Source organism: Pollicipes pollicipes, unplaced genomic scaffold, assembly GCF_011947565.3.
Source record: "Pollicipes pollicipes isolate AB1234 unplaced genomic scaffold, Ppol_2.1 Scaffold_6138;HRSCAF=7277_pilon_pilon_pilon, whole genome shotgun sequence".
In the NCBI taxonomy this organism is placed as follows: Eukaryota; Metazoa; Arthropoda; class Thecostraca; order Pollicipedomorpha; family Pollicipedidae; genus Pollicipes; species Pollicipes pollicipes.
In genome coordinates this window covers 20,415,314-20,423,397 of record NW_023596818.1, presented here as the reverse complement: position 1 = coordinate 20,423,397, position 8,084 = coordinate 20,415,314, and positions in this window count along the sequence as shown.

Genomic DNA, 8,084 nt, shown 5'->3' with positions numbered 1-8,084 from the left:
GCGTGGTTGGACCAGACTGGCCTGCAGCGGGGGCGTATTGTTCCCACGTCGTGATCGCGCCACGCGCGGTGGTCGCCGGCTTTACGGTCCAGCGCCCGGCTGCTGACGAAGGCAGATCACGTCTTCAGGGCATCGCCGTCGTGTTTGCGCCTCGGGATGATGATGATGGAGGACGGGCTGCTTTGTCAATCCCCATGCCGGTCTGGCGTTCATTTGGATATTTTTCATCCGCGTGGTGGTAATTTTTTTCGCAGTCTTTAAACGGCGTTAATGTATATATTTTTAGTGCATTGAGTGATGCTTTTTAGCTGTTCGTAGTGTTTGATCATTTGACTCCATTTTATCGTTAAGAAAGGCGGAAAAATGCGTTTCATATCACAACGTTCAGAACTCCTGTAATTTATGCCCTCCTAGGTGTCGCTTGTTCAGTTGGCGGGTCAAGTCTCTGCGAGAATCTTGATGCATTTGAGATGAAGTGGCTGCTACGTCCGAGGTGAAGGTGATGAACGACTGACCTGAATGTAAAGAGGAAGTATTGATAATGAGAGCCGAGGAGGGAGAACAGGAGCTGGCAAATCATCAGCTTTGTCCCTCCTTTTCTTCGTCATCTGCCGCTGGGATGCTGCGTGTCAGCGGGGTCATGCCCTCCGCTGACATCGATTCTCTTTGTAAATAGGTTTGGCGTTAGTTAACAGACACTGGCAGTGCGCCAGCGGTAAAACGGAAACTTGCCAGAAGACGTCACAGCGCTCCATCTGACGCGTCTTAATCGGATTATTATCTCGGTGTTGTCTCAAGTTTACATGTGACGTGTGTCCATCCCGGCCGTTAAAATGTCCAGTTGATATCGTCTTTGGACATGAAGGGAAGAAATCATGTTCGTACCTAATACGTTGCCATGCACTGCCAGCTCACTGAAGAGACTTACTTGTTGCGTTTGCTGCGCATTGGGATAGAAATTAATTGGGTATACCACTGCGTCAGGTTCCGGCAGAAGTAACCTTGTGTCCTGAAAACATCGTTTATCAGAACTAGTCCGAGTGCTGCCTGTCCGTGGCGTTTGGGTACCGCTCGGGAAACAAGCACACTCGGGGCCTATGATGGTTCATGTTCTGCAAGCAGCGCCTGTGCTCTGGTGGGATAGAGGGTGTGTGCTGATTGGTCAAGTCCCCATGGGAGGTGTACGGTAAAAGTGGACCCATCCGCCTCTTTATATTCGACGGACGGTCAGTCGACAGGTCTGTGTGCGCAGTTTATTCGACAGGCGGCCAGTCGACAGGTCTGTGTGCGCAGCTCATTCGACGGACGGTCAGTCGACAGGTCTGTGTGCGCAGTTTATTCGACAGGCGGCCAGTCGACAGGTCTGTGTGCGCAGCTTATTCGACGGACGGTCAGTCGACAGGTCTGTGTGCGCAGTTTATTCGACAGGCGGCCAGTCGCCAGGTCTGTGTGCGCAGCTTATTCGACGGACGGCCAGTCGACAGGTGTATGTACGCAGCTATCCAGCAGACGGGCAGTCGACAGGTCTGTGTGCGCAGCTTATTCAGCAGGCGGGCAGCTCGCAGCGCGGACCAATTTGCGTTCAGCCTCAGTCCTTCTGTTATTTTTTACACGCGGTCTGTACCCTTCCCTCTGGACCAGTGACGTGTTTCCTGCGATACATTCTTCGGAGGTTTTCACGTTTCTTCTGTGGGTTCGTTCTCGAGGCTGTTTGGAATTTCTAGCGGTGCATTCGTACGCTGTAATCCTTTCACACCCGTCTCAGTGTGAGTATCTCATGTCTTCTATTATTGGTCTGGGGCTTGTTGTACACTGGCGAACAAATTATTCTGAAGAACGCACTTATCACACCAATTTTTACTGAAAAACATACTAATCATACCAAATTTAGAACTCTGTGTTCTGCATGGCAGAATCTGAACGTCGTCAAGTCCACCATGCCTGACCTGTTCGGTTCTGGACGCTGTTCACGCTTCGCCGCCAGCCAACCTGACTCTCTCAGCTCTGCGCCAGTTTGCTCTCTGAAACGCATACAGTGTTATGTGCCATGCGTCGCATTTGTGAGTCGGGCGTTCAACGTGAACGGGGAACTGAAACCCGCGCTGGCCCTACGCTCAGCGTTATTGGCCCTCTTCTTTTACTTTCCTGGTAAGCTGAGTTTTTGAACATAACCTTCTCATCTCATATGCGAGCAATCCACGGCCACAAGCCATCAGTTTGTCGGGAGAACGGCCGGTTCCTCACACCTGTGCAGCCCCCGTGATGGCTCCCGTTTGCTCCTCACTGAAGAGGTTCTCGAGTGCCCCCCGCCCCTGCCAGTTTATGAGCTCCATGGTTCTGGAAAGCCGCCGCCGCGCAGTCCCGGACTGGTTTCGATCTTCGTTGGTGCTATGACGCCTACTGACAGAGCGGCACGGTTCAACGGGTCGGTCGGGCGCCCCGCATCACCGCGACCTCCCCCGCCGCAGGTCGATCGGCGTCACGTGACCGGGCGGCTGTGGGCCGGCGCGCACCACGTGACCGAGCGGCGGCGGCGCGCGGCGCGGCCGGAGCCTGCGCGCGTGTCAGCTGGCGCCGCAAGGTCGCCGCGGTCACAGACGACCGCCGTCGGTCGCGCGCGCCGCCTGTGCCCTGCGGCAGCACCGCCCGCGCCCCTGACCCGCCATGGCCTGCAGGGGATGCGACGCGTCGTGTGCCAGGTGAGGAACGGCGCGGTGGCGCTGTATCAGCCCGGCGCGCTCCGCCGGCCGCCAGTGAGGCTGGCACACCGCGCTGCACCGATCGCCGGCGGTTTGGTGGCAGGTGCCGCGCGCCCCAACTGGCGCCGTACCCGCCAGCGAGTGGCTCAGGTCGGCGCGGGCCCGTGCCCGGCGGTCGGAGGTTGGTGCCCGGCTGTACGCTGACGCGATGTTGCACCTGTTGCGTTGGCCCACTTCTCGGCTGCTCAGTCTGAGTACTCTCATCGATCGCACGGCCCGTGTGCTCGCCGTGCGGTGGTCGGTTTCTACGTGGTGAGGTAAGGTGCATCTAAAACCGCAGGAATTTGAGCCGTTTGCACGCCAAGCAGTGTTTTTGTGACCCGAGCTCCCGTCATTTGAAGATCAGGATCCAGCCGCTGGTTTTCTGTGTATGCCCCGCGGATAAATTCGGTCATTTCTTCTTCTGAGGGAGGGCAAACCCATGCGGACCAAACGTGCCAAGGCAGACCACCTAAACAAAGCGTCGCATTTTTATAAATTGAAGCAGTTATAGCTCAACGATATCGAAACGGAGAATTGTTCGTTGTGCTTGCTTTTTACCATTCTTAACCATTCGGCATGCTGGTTTTAGGAGTGTGTTAAATGCTTTGTTTGGCAAAGCGCTGTAATGGTTCATTTACAGCACTGGGCGAATTGCACCGCGTGCAGAACGCGCTGCTATAACTCAACTTTGATTGGCTGTTGGCATTTTTCTTTTGGAGTAGTTGTAAATCTACTTTCAGACTTGAAGACACAGGTATGTTATGTTGTGGAGGTTACAAAAACTTTACAAAAACACCTGCGTTGAAATGGAAAGGCTCGGGGATTGTGAAGAGCTGACTAAAGCAGCTTACCAACAGAGCTGGCAGCTAACAATCGCTCAATCGCTCTCCAGCATTCAGCAAATCGCTCTCCAGCATCGCTCAATAAACATTTCGGCACACGCCATCCAGTGCTTAACACACATAGTAGTATGGAGCGTGAGTTTGTGTGCCCCACGGGGCAATGGTAACCAGCGGTGTACTGACATAGGGACCCCGGGGACACGTATCCCTCCCTCCCAAGTTTATTACATGCACCAATATGCGCGTGAATCAATGTTGATAATTATAGATTCGAGCTTGATGCGAATGAATGAATCCGTTCTGAAGATGGGATACTATTTGTACCCTTCGCAAGAAATAAGCTGTTAATGCACACGGCATCTCGATATTCCGGATCCGTGAAAGAAATGACTCTCGAAAATACAATGGTCACAAATTGTGCAGACTGATGGTGGTGATGGGTTGCCGCCATCCGTGCAAAAGGCGTGATCACAGGGCATGCAATCTATGTTGTTGGAACGGCGGTCAGCACCGGTGGGGGCTGGGGAGGGGGTCGTCTCCGTTTTGACTGGAGACTGGAGACTGGAGAGGGGGTCGTCCTCGTTTTGACTGGAGACTGGGGACTGGAGAAGAGGTCGTCTCCGCTATGACTGGAGGCTGGGGACTGGAGAGGGGGTCGTCTCCGTGTTTGGTCCCGTCGGGCCACTTTGCGCCATCGTTTTTTATGACCACGGGTGTCAAAACGTTCAGTGAACAATGTTTGACGGCTTTGCTAAAACCATTTCCTTGTGAAATCCGCACAGATAATGACCACGCAGAACCGTTCAATTTATCTCAGCGTACTTGTTCATCATCTTTTTATGACGAGGACCGTTGGGCCTTTTTCAAGGTTAGACATTTTTAGGCCATCATGGAACGGTCCTCAAAAATGCCGTGCGTTCCTGCGCCGCGAGCCTTCAGGCCGCGGGCTAGACTATTGGATGAAGAGCCGTCCAATATCTGCTGATTGAAGTGGTGAGCTAAATTTAAATGACTTGGAAACCGACAGCGCTTCGCACCAAGATTGACCGGCGGCGGACGGGCGCGACGGGGCTGAATGGGCGCCCGCGAGACTCGGGGCAGGCCGGCGAGTGGGAGCGGAGGCAGGCGCCAGTGCGGCGCTGGCGGGCGCCACTACATGGTACCCGTGGCGTCTAACCCCTACGCGCTGTGCATGCAAGAAGATTCATGACGGGGGTTTCTTTCCCGATTATGCCACCAACGAAGCTCCAATTATTCGGTGTGGTATGCTTGATCTGCACCATCCCAATACAGTCTGACTCAGTGCAAATGCGTTGTTGGCGCTCGCTTTGATGGTGCGCTGTTTGCGATGCGCCAGTGTGTTGGGACGCACCTGGCACTGGCGTCGCTTGTATATTTGTGAAAGGGCTCAGCCACCACGAACGTTCGTGGACTTTACCATGAGGTCCGTGGGTGTTGCGTGGGAAAGGGTTTGCAGCACAATGCAAACAATGTAATGTAGAAATGACACCTCCTGCCACTTAAAAGGCTGCTTCCCTGGTTCCCTTTCCCTCACATCTTCCGAACTGTACCTTGGAAAAGTCAGTAGGATATGTCCTGGTACGAACTCTGCACGTGGGACCGGTGATTCCGCCTTGCGCTGCTCGTTATTTGTCGCGTGACGGCAGCCTTTTACGTGCCCGTTCGTTTGACACTCCAAGCTCGTGACTGTTTGCACTGGTATGAACCAATCAGCAAGCAGCCAAATGCCATCGCATGACGGCTATCGGTGCCCTGCCGGTACATTGGGGAGGGGTCTGTCCGCCGCCAGCGTCCGCCTCAAGCTCCATTGGGCTCTCCCCGGCTGCTGCCAGCACCAGACCAACTGACCCGCTGACCGCCGCTGCGGCGTCGCCAGCCGCCAGCGGCACCGCCGGGCACGCCGGTCCCAGGGACGGCCGGCCCACCGAGCCGTTGCACGCGCCCTGTTTACGAATCACACCGCGAGCGTCACCGGCCGTGATCCGCCGCTGTTGACAGCTCCGCTTATGCCGCCCTGTTACGTGGCGGCGGCCGTGTTCCGCGCGCGAGTTATGTGGCAGGACTTTGTTTTTGGCGGTGTCGTGAGTGAGACGTCGACCCTGCCGTGAGCTGTTCCGTGGCTGGAGCCCCTCCCCCCCCCCTTCTGCAGCCGCTGGCTAATGGGAGACGCGTCGAGCCGTCGTGCATCGGGTCACCTTGCTGTGCACCGCCCAACGTTGCTATGGCGGTGCTCTCTGCTGACCAATCGCGGCCTATTGCCCCGCGCAGCCAGGAGAGGTGACGTCCACATTGATGCAGTGTGACGAGCTACCGCCGCATGAACTGGGCTTTCTGCGGTCTGGCGCCTCGCCTCGCCTCGCTTCGCGTATCCGCGAGGCCTGTCCGGCAGTGGACGCCGGCCGGCTTGAGACCGGGCCCACTGTCCGGCTCCGCTCCGTGTTGGCCGCTGTGTGGCGCTGACTGACCGAAGCGGAGTCACTTACGGGCGGCGCCGACTGGTGGGACGGCCCGGCGGCAGCGGCGCATGGAGCCGCCAGACGGTGACCCCGAGAGGTCAGAGGACCGCGGCCAGCGCCGCCTCTACCCGCCCTGGTCGACGAACCGACGCAAACAACATGATCAGACGGTCGTTATGGCAACCGAGCGCCCGCCACGCACGAGGAATGCGCGGGCGCTTGAGGGTGGTCGTGTTCTCGACATGAGCACTGAGGCGCTGACATTGGCACTGAAGCTCTGGCATTGGCGGCATTGATCATCATGTTGGAAATGCCGATGGATGTGTTTGCTCCCGGAATGCTTATCATTTGTGACAATTACCAGACACATTTGTGGACTAGTGCCGTATTTGTCACTTGCAGCCTTCAACCAATTCGCTGGTATGGATCTGCGGTCGGAGGTTAAGCATTAACCAAACGCTTCCGGTCATGCTGACCCGGGTCTGTTGGGGGAGGCGGGCGGGGGGAGGATGTTGGACGCTAACGTATGAGGATTGTCACGTCAGGAATTGTCATGGGGGCTGTGTCGCGTCCTGCACAACCAAATTGTTTGGATTACCGCTCTGCTTGTCGACGGTGGTTCTATTACTTATTTTGTATTGTTATTTACTTATACTTATTATATTATACTTATTTGTATTACTTATTTTGTATATAATTGTATTGTTCTGACGCCGTAATGACAGGATCTTCGTAAGTGCTTTGTATGGGCTGAGAACAGGTGTGAACGTTCTATACATGTTTCCGTCTCCTGCCGCCACCCATATGTATCGCCCCACATATGAGTGTACTTTATTTCCTGCAAGTGAGACTCCGCGAGACGTGATCCGTAATCTCTGGGATGCGGTACTCAGGTGATCGCCGTGCGATAGTGTGGAAACTGGCCAGCATCGCTTCCCAAATCCCTCAAAGCCGTCGCGGCTTGGGATTCAGCCACCCCAGTTAGGATCCCACGCTTGACATAAATATCACGCGGGTTGTGTTGTGTCAGTTCGCGTAGGAAGCAACAGTGCTGATGGCTGTAGCGGTCACATGGTACGGTAGGTGGTAGTCCCGCTTTGCATGCAAAGCATTGTGTTAAGTCTTTAAAAGCGTTGCGCACGTCCCTACGCGCGGTTACGGACCTTCGTTTGCTTACGTGGCGCAGATTACAGCTTTGGAACGTGATGGCGCTGGCTCCCTGTGATGATAAGGAACTCGCCCGTTGCTTGCTTAGGTACCCTTGTTGTACCGTAGCTCAGTCAGTGGTGAGACGGACGTCACTGGGTTGTCGATAGAGCAGTGCTTAAGTTGCGCGCCTGGGAAATCAAAGGCACGGGTTCTCTACCTCGCGGTGCTCGCTTTTCCTTCTGGGGTGAGAGCAGGGTTGCAAATTGGCCGAAAATGTGTACCGCAATTTAAGGGCGTTCCCATAGTGACCAAATGCAAGGCGGCGAACTTGTCTTATGTTGGGACTGCCCCTAATGCCTCATCAGTGATGGGGAGTAACGTCAACGAGATGCTTTGCGTGGACTCTTCATTTGGGAGATGGTTGGGGGCTGAGACAGCCAGCATGAGACGGCAGGGGGATTTAATAGCATCCGCTGACGCTGATTCATTATTTGCGGCTCGCCTGCGATCTAATTACAGAGACATCGAATCGGTTTTCTCCTGTCCGCCTGGGCCTCAAAGGTCATGGGCTGCGCCTCCGCTCTGGTCGGCGTGTGGCGAGCAGGACGTGGATCAGTGAGAGGCCAGTGAGAGCCTACAGGAGGTCTTTCCTCAGCTCTAATCGCCGTGTGGCGAGCAGGACGTGGATCAATGAGATGCCTACAGGCTGGTAAGAGACCAATGACAGCCTACAGGAGGTCTTTCCTCAGCTCTAATCGCCGTGTGGCGAGCAGGACGTGGATCAGTGAGAGGCCTACAGGCTGGTAAGAGACCAGTGAGAGCCTACAGGAGGTCTTTCCTCGGCTCTAATCGTCGTGTGGCGAGCAGGACGTGGA